The sequence below is a fragment of the Procambarus clarkii genome, chromosome 35 (assembly GCF_040958095.1).
Source record: "Procambarus clarkii isolate CNS0578487 chromosome 35, FALCON_Pclarkii_2.0, whole genome shotgun sequence".
Taxonomy (NCBI): Eukaryota; Metazoa; Arthropoda; class Malacostraca; order Decapoda; family Cambaridae; genus Procambarus; species Procambarus clarkii.
Genome location: NC_091184.1, coordinates 23,898,838 through 23,918,442, shown reverse-complemented (window position 1 = coordinate 23,918,442; position 19,605 = coordinate 23,898,838). Strand labels below are relative to the sequence as shown.

Below are 19,605 nucleotides of genomic sequence, written 5' to 3'. Positions count from 1 at the left end.
ATCGAATATGATCTTGATGAATATGAAGATACCATTCAAGACAAGTTAGATCACTATAAAAGAGTGCTTGCGAAACAAAATGATCCTGATTGGATAGAACGTTTTTGTAGAAAAACTACAACCGAGCAAGCACACAGCTCAGATGAAATACATGAGCTACATCAAGACGAGGAGAATCCTCTAATCAATGCTGATCACTATATAAGATCAACAACTGAAGTTCAACTTTCATTTTCTAACCTCTCATCTAATACAGCTTCATGTGATGATTTGTTTACAGAGTCTGATCAAACTTCAGACCACTCTTCTCAATGTTCCTTGGATTCTATAAGTTCAATACATAAGGCTACTGAATTAACTAGCTTATCACCAGAACCCAGAGAAACAAGTAAAGCTGCAGTGATCAGTGAATCTGAACCAGAAAATGATAAAGCTAATGCTGCAGCAGCAGTCGAAGCTGTAATCAAAGCTGAGGCTAAGCAAGAAGCCTTAAGCAACACAAGTAATGGTCACAATTGCTCTCAACAGCCTTCTAAAGTAAGTGCTGACAATGAGAAGACTATTATAAACCTTGTACACCAATTATTAAATTTATCTTCACCAGAACAATCAGTTGACTCTTTACAAGCCTTTAGTTTTCAGCTTGAGTCACTGATAAATTCTTTCAGTAAAGAGGTGGATCACCCAACTACTGAGTGGATGAATAAAATTATCATCCAGAGAAAATTGTCTGGTGACACACTTAATAAATTATATGTATGCCAGAATGGTAATACCCTGTCAATGCAGGATATATTTACAGGTTTGCGTAATATGAGCAATCATACAGCAGACCAAGCAATTAATGCTAAATCTGAATGCACCAAAACTGTACCTACATCAGTTTCCTTGCCTGAAACTCCTAAAGTGACACTGTCACTAGGTAACCAAGGTGCTAATACTCAATGTAACAACACTCAGTCAAATACTGATTCATCCGTGAGACCTAAGAGTCCCACAGGTGCTCCTAAGAGACCTAATAGTCCAAAGAGCACTGCTAATAATCCATGTAACCAAAATCAGTCAAACACTGATTCATCAGTGAGACCTAAGAGTCCCACAGGTGCTCCTAAGAGACCTAATGGTCCAAAGAGCACTGCTAATAACTCCACAGGTGCTCCTAAGAGACCTAATAGTCCGAAGAGCACCCCCAATGATTCCACGGGTGCTCCTAAGAGACCTAATAGTCCAAAGAGCACCCCCAATGAGTTCACAGGTGCTCCTAAGAGACCTAATAGTCCAAAGAGCACTCCCAAGAACCTCTTAATGGTTCCCCAGAGTACACCAAGTACTCACAAGAGAATAAATGACAAGCAAATGCAAACAGCAAAACCATCACAACCTGCAAATACTGTTTTACCTAAACCGGTAACACCTAAACGATCTGTAGGATGGGGAATATGCTTGTTTTGCAATCAAAAACATTCTCTGTACAAATGTACTAATTATCCTAATAGAGACACAAGAGTCAGACGACTCAAACAGTTACACAAATGTACTAGGTGTCTCAAACCACATAATGTTAACAGCTGTGACACCCCACTGAACACCTGCAATAGGTGTAGAAAGGGGAAGCATCATGCTGCACTGTGCAAATCAGTTAGGACTAATTATGTCAATCCTAGAATAGGACGTAGAGAATCTACACCAGTACAGTGCTGCAAGGTGCGACATGTGTACAGCATAACTTCACAAGCATCTCAAGTGGATGCTGCTTTGCCTACTGCCCAACTTCAAGTGAAGAACAGAGGAGCCAAGATCACCACACGTGGACTATTTGATCAAGGTTCCCAGAGAACTTTCATTACTCAAAGGGCAGCAGAGGCACTTAATTTACAACCAATAGGACAGGTAAAATTAAACTTGTCAGGGTCCATGATAAATCGAGGAACCCATGAATACTCAGTAGTTCAACCGCTTGTACGACTAGGTAGTCAAGCCAAGGCTGTCCAAGCCATTGTTGTAGATCAAATACCTTTAGACTTAAATATTAAGGGTCTGGGGTACACAGCCCACTTCCTGCAGGAACGTGAAATTAATTTGGCTGACAACAAATTAATGTCTGACCGCCTTAACAATGTAGATGTACTAGTAGGAGCCGACTACTATTACCAGTACATAACTGGACATGTTAAACGATTGGGAATGAATATGCTCCAATCTGCAGGAGGCTACTTACTTACTGGTAAAGTTCTGAATGTGAACAAGCCTAAACCTGCTAACAATAATAATAAATTAGTCAGCAGTAAATCAATTCTCCAGCAGCAAGCTAAAAGGAGAAACACAGCTGAGTAATAAACTCAGATTGAATGTAGTGCAATTGATACTCGCCGAGATGTTTCATAGCTCTCAGTGAAAACCAATGGTCCGTACTCAAACAAGTACAAGTCACCGCGACCAAACCATTGAATTCACTGCAGACCTAGAATTATTCTCGACAAGTAGTAATTGACCACACTCAGTCTTCCTAGTTAAATTGTAATGTTAGGCTAGAGAATCTAGTACTCCCTAGGAATTAATAATGTTAGGCTAGAGAATCTAGCACTTAATGCCACTGGCATTTCCTGAATTTAATTATAAATTCACTAGGACCACTGGTCCACTATACTTGCGCTTAAAGGTTTGCCAAGAAAGCCTTCTTAATACCATGTTTTCTGCACTAAGAGTTAGTGATAAATACTTGCATTAAATTGTTTGAGTTGTTTTTTCTTTCGTTTCTGCTTATTTAGTGTAGGAGCGCAGCACGAACAAACTTGCAAACTTACTAACATGTAAGTGAATTTCCAGAGAACTAATATGTTTAATGCATTATCGTTAAACATTAGCATTGTTAATTAACATGCTTCCTGAGCTTAATATAGCTCACCTTAGAATTAACGTAATAATATGAGTGCTTGTTCACCATGCGTACGAGTTTAATATTGCTCGCCATGACAATTGAATGACAAAACTCCACCTCGTTAATTCGAGTTCACTGAACTCACCCTGTTAACTGTTAACGAGCTCACTGCAGCTCACCCTGTTAGCACTGCTAACGAGCTCACTGTAGCTCACCCTGTCAACACTGTTGACGAGTTCACTGAACTCGCCCTGTTAACTGTTAACGAGCTCAATGTAGCTCACCCTGTCAACACTGTTGACGAGTTCAATGTAACTCACCCTGTTAGCACTGCTAACGAGCTCACTGTAGCTCACCCTGTCAACACTGTTGACGAGTTCACTGTAACTCACCCTGTCAGCACTGCTGACGAGCTCACTGTAGCTCACCATGTTCACGAGTTCAATATAACTCGACCTGTTAATGAGCTCAATACTGCTCACAATGTTAATTCGAGTACATTTTTGCTCACAATTAGCTTAGTCCCTCACTTAGGTAGGTTCGAAATTCAAACCATTTATTTAGGTAGGTTTAGGGACTTTAGTAGTGTCAACTGAGTACTAGCCTAATCTGTACTCACCATTAATTACAGTTGACTATACTTATAGAGACTGATTTAATAAACTCAAATTCATGTAAAGGTGATTTCGTATTAACCAGTTTACAGTGTCAAGCCTATGAGCTGCCATTTAATTAGCTCATAAGTCAGAATGACTAGGCTACTAATCTCACTGTCGACTCAGAATTTTCCTTGATTTTAATGAATAAACTTTGAGTTCTCTACTTTTCTATTATTTTAGCTAGTTAGCAAATTAGTTGTACCATCAGTCAGCATGACTACTGCACGGCAGTGCACATTTAATTCAATTTCCTCATTTGAATTTGAGGTGATCGTGATGCTGCGTGATGTTATTGTCTAGTAACTCAATAGTTACAAGTCACAGCGACCTTACTGTAGTGTCATAGTCTCCTTGATCTTAAATGACTAATAACACTTTACTGTATAATCATACAATAGTGTTATCAGTTCTTAGGAACTTATTCTGAGTTTACCTACGATTCAGCAGCTACGTAATACACCATTACATGTCACTGCAACCCTAGTTGTTGAGTTTATTGTGAGCTTTAGAGCGTTCCTGATTACCGATAACTTAATCATTTAATGTTTCATTATTTCATGCATGTTTCCACTAAGGGAAACTGCAAGCCTATTACAACTCTGAAGAAGAGTAATTTCCTTCACTTCCCACTGAGAAAACTGTGATGATGCTACGATGTGATATCACGTAACGAAACATTACACGTCACTATGACCCAGGATATCGCATCACCGTAGATTCTGTTAGTTTAAATTGGGAGAGTTAAATTCTATAAACATTGTGTAGGCTACAAACAACATGTTTCAGTTGACATGAAAATAGCAAGACTCAAGTTCTTGTAAGTCCTTGATAAATCCGGGACGTTCGTTATGTGTGTACTGACATACTAACATATTAACATACTAATGTATTAATCTTAATATCACTTCGGGATAGGTCAGTACAACACAGTACACTGCGACCCTAGGATCCTCCCCCCGGAGTTATGTTGGATATTTCCAACACCGAATACAACATTGTTGTATTCTTATTACTTATTACTAACCATACTAAATATTGTAGTAAGTAAAATTAACAACTCGTAGAATTCTCATGTACTAATAATTCATCTGTGCATTAGGCTAGAATTCTCACGTCACCTGACGCCAGTATTGCGTCAGATTTCCTTACAGTAAACACATTATATCCAATTTGTGTGAGAATTAAATACGATTCTCCATAATTAAAGCATTCTGTATGATAACTGATTGCAGACGAATTGTCCTCTAACTAAAAGCCGAATAGAGCGTTAGAATCATAGCGTCTACCTCGCGATAGAGTTAACGTCATCAGTGAATGCCATGGGGAGACATTAATTCCTCTCCCTTATATATTTACTATTTTTAAATAGTTAAATAATAATATGTCGTTCCTCTAAATAATAAACCCGTCCAGTCTTTAAAGTTTTAAGCGCGAATGCGAGAAATATTAATGTTCGTGACAATAATTTGTGTTATGAACGTCGACTCGGCGTGGGTTGGAGAGACGCCACCACCCTTAGTACGCGGACACGTGCAGAGCCGAAAGGAAGCAAAGCTGCGCTTACCGTACCCATAAAAGACGCCATTGTCCAGCAAATAGGACAGGTGTGATCCATCCTCAGATGAAAGCAGCCACTGTGAGGCGTGAATGACCTTGCAGATAATATCTTCAACTAGTGCTGGTGTTAAATAAGGGACCCCTTGACTTGGTTCCTGACGACACGTGATCAGCCAGCTTGAAACGCATCACTATCCAGGATAGGTTCACCGGAGCCTGGGATGCGAAATCACGGCAATCTTAATACTTATACAGTGCCCACAGCTAAGTATTCCTTTATTTGATGCATCATTTACAGGTCTATTAATAGCAGGGTGATTGTTCGTTACGCAGCGGGATAACACCTAATAACAGGTGATTAGAATTCCATCTGTAGTTATTAATATTTTTGAATATGGATTGAGTAGTTAAATCAATTGCTACTGGTAGTTATTTATCTTGCAGCCCGAGAGAAGAATCCCTCCGGCTGCCTCCTCCATGTTAACCCGTACCACTCGTCAGTGTACCGAATCTGGAGAATTAAGAGGACTACTATGGTTATCTAAAGGAATCTGCTTCAAGCTAAGGCTTATTTCTTTTTTTTTCCATTTCCTTGCAATTTGATTTATTCAGAATGTTTGATATTAATGTGTGATTTACTGTAACTCATTATTATGCTCATATTCATGTTCTTCTTTATGTGAATGATATTATATTCAGCATTATTTATAGGATTAGATTATTATTAATTGAATTAGTGAACGAATCACACTGATTCCTGGACGTACTTACCTCCAGTAATAACCCCCCAATGTAGGTGTTTGAGGTTTGTTTCTTTAATAATACAGCCCATTAATTATTCTTATGATCATGCTTTCTAGTTATATCCATAGTCACTGGTTTTCTCTAGAATTTTATCCAATGATCTGAAATTCTCAGTTTCCCTCTTTACTTTAAAAGCGGGTGGTCCTTCGTAATTTAATTTACTACTTTAATTATTAATTAATCAGAATCAAGCCCAAATATCCCACATATGCCCCATATAGTTCATTCAAGCGAGTACACACATTTAATTTCTACATTTACTATCTACATTTAATGTCATTTAATTTCATGCATTTCTTTGATAAAGTGTTTACTCGTGTCCTTTATGATCTTGGTTATTTGAAACTGTTGGCCAAATTAAACTTAAATTATAGTATGTTACTCTATGTTCTGATATGTTCAAAGAAAATGTTATGAGGAATAGTTCACTTGCTTTTCTAAATTACACCTTGTATTTCCATTCTATAATTAATGTAAATAAACTACTGTACTGTTGCTAGAACTACTGACTCCATAATGTAATAGTCTATGCTTGTCATCCTTAAGTATCACCTTCTTTGTATTCATTTTTTATTTTCCTTGAACATTCTCATTTTGTTAGCTTACTTCTCTAACAGTATTAAGTGTTTTATCCCGTCACAACTTTAATTAAAAAATTTCTATATTATTATTAATTTTACCCAAAACGCTTTGCATAATAGTGGCTTTATTAGTATGTGTAACTTCTGTCCCTTCAATTGAACAATATTCTTATGTTCTTTGTACACACAATCTTTTGAATAAATAATATTATTATTATTATTTACACAGAAAATCACACTAAAGTGATATACATCAATGAGAAAATTCACTCGGGCTGTGAGATGATGCAAACCTGCAATGTTTGCATCACCTCACAGCCTCAGTGGATTGTTCATTGATGTATATCACAGTGTGATTTTCTGTGTATCTGAAGTTGAGCATACAATGTTGAACTACAGAACTTTATCCTTCACCTGAGTGCTTGGGGGTCTTACATAAAACTTGGACTGGCTTCAGGACTGTGATATCAGGATATCACAGACTTGAGGTTATCTTGAGATGATTTCGGGGCTTTTTTTAGTGTCCCCGCGGCCAGGTCCTCGACCAGGCCTCCACCCCCAGGAAGCAGCCCGTGACAGCTGACAAACACCCAGGTACCTATTTTTACTGCTAGGTAACAGGGGCGTAGGGTGAAAGAAACTGCCCATTGTTTCTCGCCGGCGCCTGGGATTGATCCCAGGACCACAGGATCACAAGTCCCGCGTGCTGTCCGCTTGGCCGTTCCTGTGATATCAGCAGAAATCCAATTGTAAGAAAGTCAGTGGTGGTACAGTAGTAGAGTATGCAGCTGGCAATACCTTGGTCATGGGTTTGCAACACTACACAGTCCCAGTGAAATTTCTTATTATTATTATTATTATTATAAAAGTTATCATTATTTGATAGGCCAATGTCCACACCCCAACAATGCCAGGCATATAATTTACCCCAACAATTCCACTAGCCAACGTCCACACCTCCAACAATTCCATAGTCCTATTTCCATACCCCAACATTTTTGTTGAAGAAAAAAAACATGCTGTTTGTTGACCAACTTGTATATTGGCTATTTTCTACCATGTTCCCCCCCTTTTTTCATCTTTTATTATTTTTTTTTTCTTTCAATGCAATTATACTTTAAGCTTAATTACTATTAAGTTTTAGTCTAAGTGGGTTTTTTTCCCTACCTCACCTTGCCCAAAACGCTATGCGTACTAGTGGCTTCAGGTATTGTATGTACTACCTCTATCTTTAAATCAAACAGAATGTTTGTACTGTAACTCTGCAACTATGTATGTACTTTTCCTAAATAAATTTTTATTATTTTTATTATTAACAATTGTATGTTAGGGGTGTAAGACAATATTGGAGCAGACAATGGTGGAGCAGAAAGCTCAGTACTCACTTCCCCCCTTCAGAGCAGGAGAGATTACTGAAATAGAGGGAATACAGAGAACATATACGGCACGCATCGTTGAGATAAAACACCTAAATTATTGGGATCGTCTCAAAGCTCTCCGAATGTACTCTCTAGAAAGGAGACGAGAGAGATGCCAAATAATATACACATGGAAAATACTGGAGGGCCAGGTCCCAAATCTACACAGTAAAATAACAACGTACTGGAGTGAATGATATGGAAGAAATTGCAGGATTGAACCTGTGAGGAGCAAAGGTGCCATAGGCACAATCAGAGAACATAAGAGCAAAGGCAACTGCAGACGGCCTATTGGCCCATTCGAGGCAGCTCCTATCTATAACCACCCAATCCCACTCATTTACATGTCCAACCCGCGCTTGAAACAATCGAGGGACCCCACCTCCACCACGTTACGCGGTAATTGGTTCCACAAATCAACAATCAACAACCCTGTTACCGAACCAGTATTTACCCAAGTCTTTCCTAAATCTAAATTTATCCAATTTATACCCATTGTTTCGTGTTCTGTCTTGTGCTGATACTTTTAATACCCTATTAATATCCCCTTTGTTGTGTCCATTCATCCACTTGTAAACCTCTATCATGTCACCCCTAACTCTTCGCTGTATGAACATCAGAGGTCCACGGTTGTTCAACGTTCTCCCAGTGACTATAAGAAATATTGCCGGAACAACCGTGGACATCTTCAAGAGAATACTGGACTGTTTTCTAAGAGAAGTTCCGGATCAGCCAGGCTGTGGTGGGTATGTGGCCCTGCGGGCCGCTCCAAGCAACAGCCAGGTGGACCAAACTCTCACAAGTCGAGCCTAGCCTCGGGCCGGGCTTGGGAAGTAGAAGAACTCCCAGAACCCTATCAAGCAAGTAATGCACTCAAGTACTTACGGAGGATGATGAGAGTGCAAGAAACAAGGTGGTCAGGTGGAGCCAGTGACTCCTTCCTTCAACAGTTTTGTCTCTCCCTCGTGGTATATCCTCAATGTCTTCAGTGGTGTGGCCTCACCACACACTTACACTGCCATAAGTGTCCTGAGAGTACTGTGGGAGGGACAATTTGGCGGGTATTGTGGACACAGGTCTTTAAGACAGGCGAACTTCACGAGTCGTGGAGACGTCTATATCAACCTTTGTTGTGATGACGTCACTCGCTCGCTCGCTTACTCGCCACGGTGCTCTTCCCATTTTCTTTGGTTACTGATCTTTGCCGACCTTTAATTAACCTGAGAGCCACTAATATTGGTGGCCTCAATGATGACAGGAAGTTGGCGGCTTGTCAAAGGTCCTACCCATTTGCCTGGACGATCTTTTCTATCTGTATTTTAAAACCCAGTAGAGTTTTGGCGTTTACTTACTCCAGTCCTGATCCCCTTGCTCTAAATGCCACAGTAAATACTGAGCTAAATAAAGTCCATCTGTGGCTAACTGCCAACAAACTCACCCTTAACATTGACAAAACTTTCTATATTCTGTTTGGCAATAAATCCTCTAATCAAATAAATCTCAAAATAAACAATACCCAAATTTGTAACAAATTAGATGGCAAATTCCTTGGCATTCTCATTGACCACAAGCTGAATTTCCAGGGACACATTCTAAACATATCAAAAAAAGTTTCAAAAACTGTGGGCATTCTTTCTAAGATCAGATATTATGTACCACGCCCTGCCCTGGTGACTCTATTACTCCCTTATCTATCCATATCTCAACTATGGTATTTGTGCTTGGGGCTCTACTACCCAAAATCACTTACGTCCTCTAATTACTCAACACAAAGCTGCTATTAGGACAATATCCAACTCTGGCCCCAGACATCACTCGGTACCCCTACTCAAATCTCTGAATATGTTAGACATTAAGTCACTGCACATTCACTCATGTGTATTATACATATACAAAACGCTAAATTGTAATGCCAATCCTGATCTCAAAAGCTTCATAGAAGGTTGTAACAGAACCCATGAGCACCACACCAGAAATAAATACAGTTTTGATATTCCTAGAGTACGACTTAATCAAACCAGAAATGCTCTACAAATCAAGGGGCCCAGGATGTGGAATGACCTTCCCAACCATGTTAAAGACAGTACCTCTCTCAACCAGTTTAAGTTAAAAACGAAGCTATACCTAATAAATTCCATGTAACCTACCTTACCCTTCTATTGTCAACCCATGTATGTTTTTTTTGTTTTTTTTTTGTTTGTTTTACAAATCAACGCTGTTTTAATGTAATTTTCTGTAATAATTTATAATTGTATTTGTGCTGTTTTTTCAACAATGTTCCCCCCCTCTTTTACCTCTATTTTTATTTGTACTCAACACATTTTTTTCTTTTTACCCATTAGTTTTAAGCTTTAGTCAGTAGTGTTTTTTCCTGCCCGAAACGCTTTGCGTAATAGTGGCTTTAGGCATTGTATGTACTAGCTCTATCTATAAAGCCAACAAACTTTGTAAAATCTCTTTATGTATGTACCTTTGCCTAAATAAAAATTATTATTATTATTATTATTATTATTATTATGTTTACCTTACCTACTCTTTGGCGGGTAGGCTGTTCCACGGGTTTACCACCATACGGGAGAAAAAGCCTCTCCTGTTTTCTGTCCTACATTGTGGCTTGTTGAGCTTGAACCCGTTGCTCCTCGTTCGTGTTACATCTGACCTTGTGAAGAAAGTGTCCGGATCAACATCGTCCAAATTGTTTAGTATTTTAAGTGTTTCGATGAGCTCCGCCCTGTCATGCCTGGTTTACTGTGTTGTTTGGCCAGTGGCCCTCAACCCTTCCTGATACGAGAGATGACTAAGCTCTGGTATGATTTTTGTTGTCCGGTGTTGCATCTTCTCCAGAGCAGCTATGTCTTTCTGAAGATAAGGTCTCAATGCCTGTATGTAATAATCCAGGTGGGGGCGCACCAGAGACTTATACAATTGAAGGACTACTTTAGTTTACTTGAAGGTAAAGGCACGCTTGATTATTCCCAAAGTTTGGTTCGCTTTTTTACTGCCGCTCCCACTTGTTGTGCAACTTTTAGTGAATGATGGATTCTGATTCCAATGTCGCATTCTTCATCTATCTGTTGTAAGGTAGTGTGGGCAATTTGGTAGTTGTGACGTGGAATGTTATGCCCTACAGGCAAGGTCTTGCATTTATCGACATTAAAGAGCATTTGCCAGTCATCTGACCATTGGTGGAGTTTATGTAGATCTCTTTGTAAGGTCTCAATATCACTTTCACTTCCTTCTTTATCATAGATCTTAGTGTTATCTGCAAATGTGTCATCTGCCCAACATTCCATCTCCCAGGATGAACAGGACCAGCAAAAGCTGCTTGACTATGTTATTGTGTCGTCCCAAAATATTCCTGTGGAACGTGAAGGTGAAAAGTGTTTTGAAATAGTTCATGCTCTCATAAAAGACGAATTGCGTGTCACTCTAAATAAAACCGACATTATTGCTGCCTACAGAGTAGGCAAAAAGATTCCATCAGGTCTGAACCAGCGAAAAATTCGCCTCAAGCTAGCTTCCCAGTCCATAAAATCGCATCTTGTCCGGACAGCTGCATCCCAACGAAAGGGAATCTACATCAACGAGTGCTTGACTAGAAAAAGACAGCAACTCCTCCACCGCCTGCGTCAAATCCGTCATCAAAACCCAGATGCGATTCATCAGTGCTTCGTTAGAGATGGCTTGATTAAAGTGAGAAAGACCTCAGGAGGTAAAATGTTTACAATTGCTAATGAGGATAACCTCAACACTTTCCTCTCCCAATGTGGTTTGTCTCACCTTATTATCCCTCTCATTGAGTCAACATAATTAACCCCCTTGTCATCTAGTGTGGGCTACGTATCCTAAGTCTCTTTGTTACACTTTTTTAAAGTAAATTTTAATTTAATGTATATTAGTCATTTATTGGACTTAATTAATTGAGTGCCTTAATATTTTCTTTAGTTCTTATTAATTATAGGATCATAACTAAACTATTTATAGTTAATAATCTTTAGATTAAACTTGCCTATGTTTATTATTCAACTTTATTCTTTGCTTTCATTATTACCTCTGTTGCCTAGCCTCGCCATACTCCCTTACTCCATTGTACCCCTGGCTTTGCCTGTGTCTCAAAATGCAAAATATTACTTACAGTGTACCTGAGAGTACTTGTACGCAATCTACCTCATTTTTCTTTTTTTTCTTCATTTTGTGTTTGTCTTGTATAGGTCTTGTTTATATTTTAATTTTCCCCCTTTTATATCAAAATTTTGTTTTGTAATTGCCATTCTTGCCTTGTTTTCCTACAACCAGCCTTTTTATGCAGATAAGTATAGACCCAGAACTAAACCTCTTATCCACTATCTATGACAATCATCACTTTAATGATCAAAATTGCAGATATTTTACAGCTCATGATGCAAACAATGTATTAACACATAATCACAATATCTCTGTAATTAACTTGAATGTAAGATCGATTTATTTATTTATTTATTTATTTATTTATTTATATATATACAAGAAGGTACATTGGGTTTGTGAGAATACATTGGATAGTACAGTATTTACATTCTTGTAAAGCCACTAGTACGCGCAGCGTTTCGGGCAGGTCCTTAATCTAACACATAATTTTAAGTAGCTAATTTCTATCAGAATTGATAAATGATAACAAATACATTGCAAGAGAAAAATGAGATGAGAGAGCTTAGTAAGTATATTAAAGCACATTGTTATATTAAAGCTCTGATTGATTACATTGACAGCTTGATTGGTAATTTAAACAAGATTAATATTAAACACCATACAGCAGATTGACAGCACATATAAGACAGCAATGATCACAATGGTAAAGATGTTCAAATTGGGAACATAAAGGTTGGGAGATTGGGTAGCAATAGACACAGTGCAATTTTAAGGCAAAAAGTGAAAAACTATGAAGATGAAATTAGGTACTTTTTAGTATTGATTTTGAATGATGTAAAAGTTGGACAGCTTTTCAATTCAGTAGGGAGTGAGTTCCATAAACTGGGTCCCTTTATTTGCATAGTGTTTACACAGATTAAGTTTACCTCTGGGGATATCAAAGAGATATTTATTTCTGGTGTGGTGATAATGGGTCCTATTACATCTGCCCAGGAAGAGTTTCAGAGCAGGATTTGCATTTAAGAACAGGGTTTTGTAAATGTAGTTGACACAAGAGAATGTGTGGAGTGAGATTATGTTTAGCATGTTTAGGAAGTTAAACAAGGGGGCTGAGTGTTGTCTGAAAGCAGAATTTGTTATTATTCTGATGGCAGAGTTTTGCTGGGTGATGATGGACTTGAGGTGGTTTGCAGTGGTTGAATCCCATGCACAGATACCATAGTTGAGATAGGGATAGATTAATGCATAATATAGAGAGATGAGAGCAGAGTTAGGTACATAATATCTGATTTTGGAGAGTATACCAACTGTTTTAGAGACTTTCTTAGTTATGTGTTGTATGTGGGTACTGAAGTTGAGTCTCTTGTCTAGGAATAGGCCAAGAAACTTTCCATCATTTTTATTGCTAATGTTTACATTGTCTATCTGAAGCTGAATTGCATTTGTAGATTTGCTTCCAAATAAGATGTAGTAGGTCTTTTCTATGTTAAGTGTTAGTTTGTTGGTTGACATCCATAAGTGGACTTTTTTTTAGTTCATTATTAACAACATCATTTAATGTATGTGGGTTGTGGTTGGAGTAGATGAGGGTAGTATCATCAGCAAACAAAATAGGTTTCAGAATGTTAGAGACATTAGGCAGATCATTGATGTAAATAAGACATAGAAGAGGTCCAAAGATGCTGCCCTGTGGCACTCCAACGGTTATTGGTAGAATGGGAGAGGTTATATTGTTGATGGCTACACATTGGTGTCTATCACTAAGATAGGATTGGATATAGTCCAGTGAATGGCCTCGGATTCCATAATGATGGAGTTTACATAAGAGGTAATCGTGATTAACAGTATCAAAGGCCTTTCTCAGGTCAATGAAGAGTCCAATCGGAAACTCATTTTTGTCAAGGGCTGAGTAAATTATATGAAGGAGACTAATAATTGCATCGTTGGTACTCTTTTGAGAGCGGAAGCCAAACTGACAGGGGCTAAGAATGTCGAATTTTACGAGATAGGAGTAGAGCTGTTTGTAGATAATTTTTTCAAATATTTTTGATAGAATGGGTAGGTTCAATACTGGTCTATAGTTGTTTATGTCTGCCGGATTACCTCCTTTATGAACTGGCGTTACTCTTGCTTTTTTAAGGATATCAGGGAAGGTATGACACTCAAGGGATTTGTTGAACAGCAGAGCTATAGGTGGCGCAAGGGCATGGGAGGCGCTCTTGTATACAATGGATGGGATTTCACTGATGTTCCCAGCTTTGGTTTTTAGTGAGTGTATGATGGACACAACATCTGTCGGGCTGACTGGTGAAAGGAGAAGAGAGTTTGGATAGCTGCCTGAGAGATATGTGTTATGTGTCTGAGTCTGTGGGATTTTACTTGCAAGGTTAGCACCAATCGATGAAAAGAAGCTATTAAATTCATTCGCCATTTCTAAGTCAGATAACGGTGTAAGGCCATCCTTAGAGAGTGTTATCTGGTTGTGGGAGTGTTGTTTAGTTCCTAGGATATTAGAGATGGTATTCCATGTGCTTTTCATGTTGCCTTTTGCTTCTTTGAATCTAGTCTCATAATATGAAAGTTTTGCTTTTCTTATGATACTGGTAAGCACTGATGAGTACCTTTTAACTACTTCCTTTGAAACTAAGCCACTCCTAAATTTCTTTTCATATTCATGTTTTTTGTTGACTGATTTAATTATGCCACTTGTGAGTCAGGGGTTATTTTTTCTTTTATCAGTTACTTGTTTGGTAAGGAGGGGACAGTGAGTGTTGTAGAGGCTTAGAGTTTTGGAGAGAAAGAGGTTAGTTGATGAGTTTATATCCTGTGTATTATTAAATTCAGATTCCCAGTTAATATTGTGAAGTGCATTAGAGAAATTGCCTAAAGCTGATTCACTATGTAGCCTGAATGAGAGTTTCTTGGTTTCTGGTGGTGATGTGTCCAAGTTTGCTATGAGGAAGGTAGGATAGTGGTCAGTTGTTCCATCATAAATTACCCCAGATGTAAGGGGATCTGTTATATTAGTACATAGGTGATCCAGGGTAGTGGCAGATGTTTGAGTGACTCGGGTGGGCTTGGTGATTGTGGGGATTAGCATACAGGAGTGCATGCTGTTATGGAAATAGTCAACTTGAGGGTTGTTTTGAAGACCCAGGTCAATATTGAAATCACCTCCCAGAATGATGTGATTTTTATTGAGATTGTTATTTATGATAAGATTCCTTACATTGTCTGAGGATAAAGCTATGTTGGTATTAGGAAATCTATAGATGGCACCGATAGTCAGGGAGGATTTAAGGGATTTACTGGAGAACTTGGCAAAGGTATATTCACAATAGTCGTCTCTATCACTAATAACACTATTGCAAATGAAGGTATCTTTGTAATATATTGCTGTGCCTCCACCTTTTTTATTAGGCCTGCAGTTATGAATTGTTTTATAACCAGCTAAATTGAAGAGTTGGGTATAGTCATTACTTAGCCAAGTTTCCGTTAAAATGATGAATGATAATTTAGTGCCTAGTGCTGTAAGTAGTGCATTTATATCATCAAAATGTTTACCAAGTGACCTAACATTTTGGTTGTAAACTGATAAGCAGGTGTTATTTAGGAGTTTATTTTTTGCAAGATTTGCTGTGTAATACCTGCAATAATGATGATCAATGTGCTGATTTGTGTGGATATGGGACAGAACATTTCGATCAGGATCAATATCAGTAAGCATATAGATAAAATAATGTCACGATACAATAAGATAAGCAATTACAGGAACAGATGAAAACTAAATCTGCTGTAAAATAGAAAGTAATTATGGCAAAACACAACAATATAATAATATAACAATACAATAAGAGCTTACAAAGTATTAAGTCTACTAAAATTAGAGAATAATTATAGCAAAACACAACAATAAATGCAAGTAAACAAAAGAATTGAAACAATTAGAGGTAGAATAAAGGTCACTAAATAGCCATGGAGGATACACAAGTTTGGTGGAGAGAACAAAAAGTCAGTAGAGACTGTCAAGATGAATATATAAAAAATTTGACTAATGATAATTGTAAAGTAAAATAATCTTAAAGATAATTGTCCCATGGAGTTAATTTCACAATTGTCCCATGGAGTTAATTTCACATCCAGATACCTATTTTTCAATACAATTTCAATATTAAACAATTAACACTGTAACACTATTAACTACAATTAAACACTGTTTTGTGCGAGATGGTAAAATTATAGCTAGGAGGACTGACACTGGAAAAACCTATTCAATAACCACAGAAGCTCACCTTAATTCTTTCCTCAGTGACTGTGGGATAGCTGCTGTATAGCCTGAATTCAGATTATAATCTCATATAACTACCTTTGTGTACTCTAGCTCTGCCTTTCCCTTCAAAAGGTTTTAACTTTAGTTTAAAACAAAAAAAAAACCAGCGTTGAATGTAATGAAACGCCATTTTCTGGGTGAGTCCCGGAGGCTCCCCGGAGCTATCCCAGGCTGATATGCTAATGTCAGACTTTGGCATCAGTCATGTGTATGGAGTTCTTAGGCCTACCGGGGACCACGGCCAGAACCGGGCCCCCTCAGAGAGGCAAGGGGAGCAATGGCCTATAGAAGCCCCCGTGTAGTTGGAAGCATTCTATGTCTGCCATCGACCGGAACAGGCACCCAGAAAGGTAAGCGCCCCAAAACAAACCCCTATTCTGGTTAAAATTGCTACCTAATACCGAACTAGTGGATAGAACTCCCCAACCGAAAACAAGCAAATTAGTGTGACGTCACACACTGCCGCGCCGCTGTCTGCGCAGCTCCCCCCTCCCCGGGAGGGGGAAGGGGGAGCCCCAGACCCCCCGCGCCGGCTACCCACACCTCAGTTCTTGAGGCTGGATGTCAAAAACGCGAAAAACCGCCGACCGGAGGGAGGGAGGGATGCCGGGGAGCCTCCGGGACTCACCCAGAAAATGGCGTTTCATTACATTCAACGCTGGTTTTCTGGGGGGAGCCCCGTCGGCTCCCCGGAGCTAACTACCCACAGACAGAAAAAGAGGGACTTACCCGGGAGGCGGTCGTCGCTCACCCCTCAACTCGAAGCCGAGACAACTGGCTGCAACCGCCGACCCAAAGCAACACAGGCCCGACGAGGGCCAGGGACATTCACAAGGTAACGAGCAGCCAGGACCCTGTTCGACCGCCAAAATCCCCGCGCCCGAATATCAGACCAAGACATATTCCCAAAGACGGCAGCAAGAGCCGCGAACTTACGAACGTCATGGGCACGGGGATAGACCGCAGGCTGGCTAGACCTAATAACCCTGCGGACGACCTGAGAGACCCGAACCCGCGAACAGGGAAGAAGGGAAACCGGATCAACCCACAGCGCGTCCCCGGACACAGAAGCTGTGGCGCGCAAATAACGGCGAAGCGCCGCAACCGGACACAAAACATGATGCACCCCCGGCCTGACCAACCAAGCATCAACCACCCATGGACCCCTCCGGAACGCAGCAGTCTCATTCTTCGCCAGAAAAGAAGGAGACGGCTGCAAACGAACAAAACTATCACCACGACCAAAAGAGCAGAAACCCCTGCGCCGGAGGAGAGCATGAAGCTCCCCTACCCGACCCCCAGAGGCCAAAGCCAACAAGAAAAGTGCCTTGGAAAAACAATCCTGGACCGAAGGGGCCACAACGAAACGAGGAGATGAAAGGAAAGCGAGCACTCTGTCCAAAGACCAGGACGGCTCATGCGACGCATGAGCAGGCCGGAGGTGAAACAATGCACGAGACAGCTTGCGAAACGGCGCAGACGTAACATCGATACCGAAAGCAAGCTGAAGCGTCTCTGCCAGCGCAGCACGATACGAAGCGACAGTGTTAGGCATAAGATGACGGTCCTGAAACAACCACGAGAGGAAGGACAAGACCACCCGAACAGACAAGGAGCTAACACGACGAAGACGCAAAAAGAAACGGAAGGACCGCCAGGAAACTTCATACTGCCGCCGAGAAGAAGCCCTCAGGTGGGACACCAACAAGGAGGCCACCTGATCACCATAGAGATGATGATAGACTCGAGTCAAAAAAACCATACGCGAAGACTCGAGGAGAAGATCGAACCAGCTACGTGACGTACCGGCCCGATCTGCTGAAAGAGGCGGAGCCGCGGGAAAACCCTCGGGTTCGGACACCGAGCAACCAGCGCCTGAAACCAAGGCTGGGCCGGCCACCAAGGGGCCAGAAGGACAACTCTCCCCTGGTAAGTCTCTAAGCGAGTCAGGACCTGGAGCAACAGCCGAACTGGGGGAAAGAGGTACAGGAACCCCCACCTCGACCAGTCGAGCCGAAAGGCATCGACCCCGACGGCCTCGCAATCGGGGAAGGGCGCCGCATAAACGGGAAGACGCCGCGACCACGCCGACGCGAAGAGGTCCACCTCGGGGCGCCCGAACGTCTGGCAAAGCCAACGGAAGGACTCGTCGTCGACCGTCCACTCCGTGGAGAGGGGAACGAAGCGAGACAGGGCGTCGGCCAAGACGTTGGACACGCCCCGTACGTGAACCGCCAGGAGAGCCAAACCCCGAGAACTCAGCAGACGAGTCACCCGAAGCGACCAACCCCAAAGAGACAAGGACCGCATCGAACCCCCGCGGTTCAGGCAATGAACCACCGGAGAGCAGTCCGAATGGAGCCGAATCGTCGATCCGCGGGCCACCCGAATCCTCCCCAGAGCAAACCACACTGCCGCGAACTCCCGCACCGTACTGTGAGCTCGACGGAAGGACGGATCCCAACGCCCCTGGCCGGCCTGGTGAGCACTGGTCACAAAACCCCAGCCGAGAGACGACGCATCCGTGTACACATCGAGCGAGGGCTCGGGTAGGCGCCAAGGCACTGAACCCCGAAAAACCCGAAGAGGAAGCCGGTGACGCAGCAACCGACGCAAGTCCCCCGGGGGTCGAACTCTGCGATCGCGAGAGAGGCGGAAGGGGGAACCCCGAAGGAACCAGAACAGCCGTCGAAGCCAAACCCGACCCGGCGGGTAGACCACCATCGCGAAGTTCAGGCTCCCGCACAGCCCCTCGAGCAACCGCCGGGTGACCCGAGGACCCTCCAGAAACAGACGAAGGCAGGACCGCAGCCGCAGGAGAGACTCCGGAGGGAGAGACAAGGAGGCGGTCCGAGAGTCCCACACGAGACCCAATTGGTACTCTCAGGTAAGTTATGGCTAGTGCTGGGTGCTGGTCCAGTTGCCTGGGCATCCTCAGAAGGTGAGTCCTTGCTAGTGCTGGGTGCTGGTCCAGTTGCCTGGGCATCCTCAGAAGGTGAGTCCTTGCTAGTGCTGGGTGCTGGTCCAGTTGCCTGGGCATCCTCAGAAGGTGAGTCCTTGCTAGTGCTGGGTGCTGGTCCAGTTGCCTGGGCATCCTCGGAAGGTGAGTCCTTGCTAGTGCTGGGTGCTGGTCCAGTTGCCTGGGCATCCTCGGAAGGTGAGTCCTTGCTAGTGCTGGGTGCTGGTCCAGTTGCCTGGGCATCCTCGGAAGGTGAGTCCTTGCTAGTGCTGGGTGCTGGTCCAGTTGCCT

At 41.5% G+C, this 19,605-nt stretch overlaps 1 protein-coding gene across 1 annotated transcript in view; it reads right to left on the bottom strand.

Moving 5' to 3' along the window:
- The window catches only part of LOC138371271 (tripartite motif containing 13-like), a 51,311-nt gene extending 42,209 nt beyond the window's left edge, over positions 1-9,102 (bottom strand). The window contains exon 1 of the mRNA XM_069336070.1: positions 8,783-9,102. The gene's annotated coding sequence lies outside the window, so the exon portion shown is untranslated. The remainder of the gene's footprint in view (positions 1-8,782) is intronic.
- Positions 9,103-19,605: the final 10,503 nt, after the last annotated feature.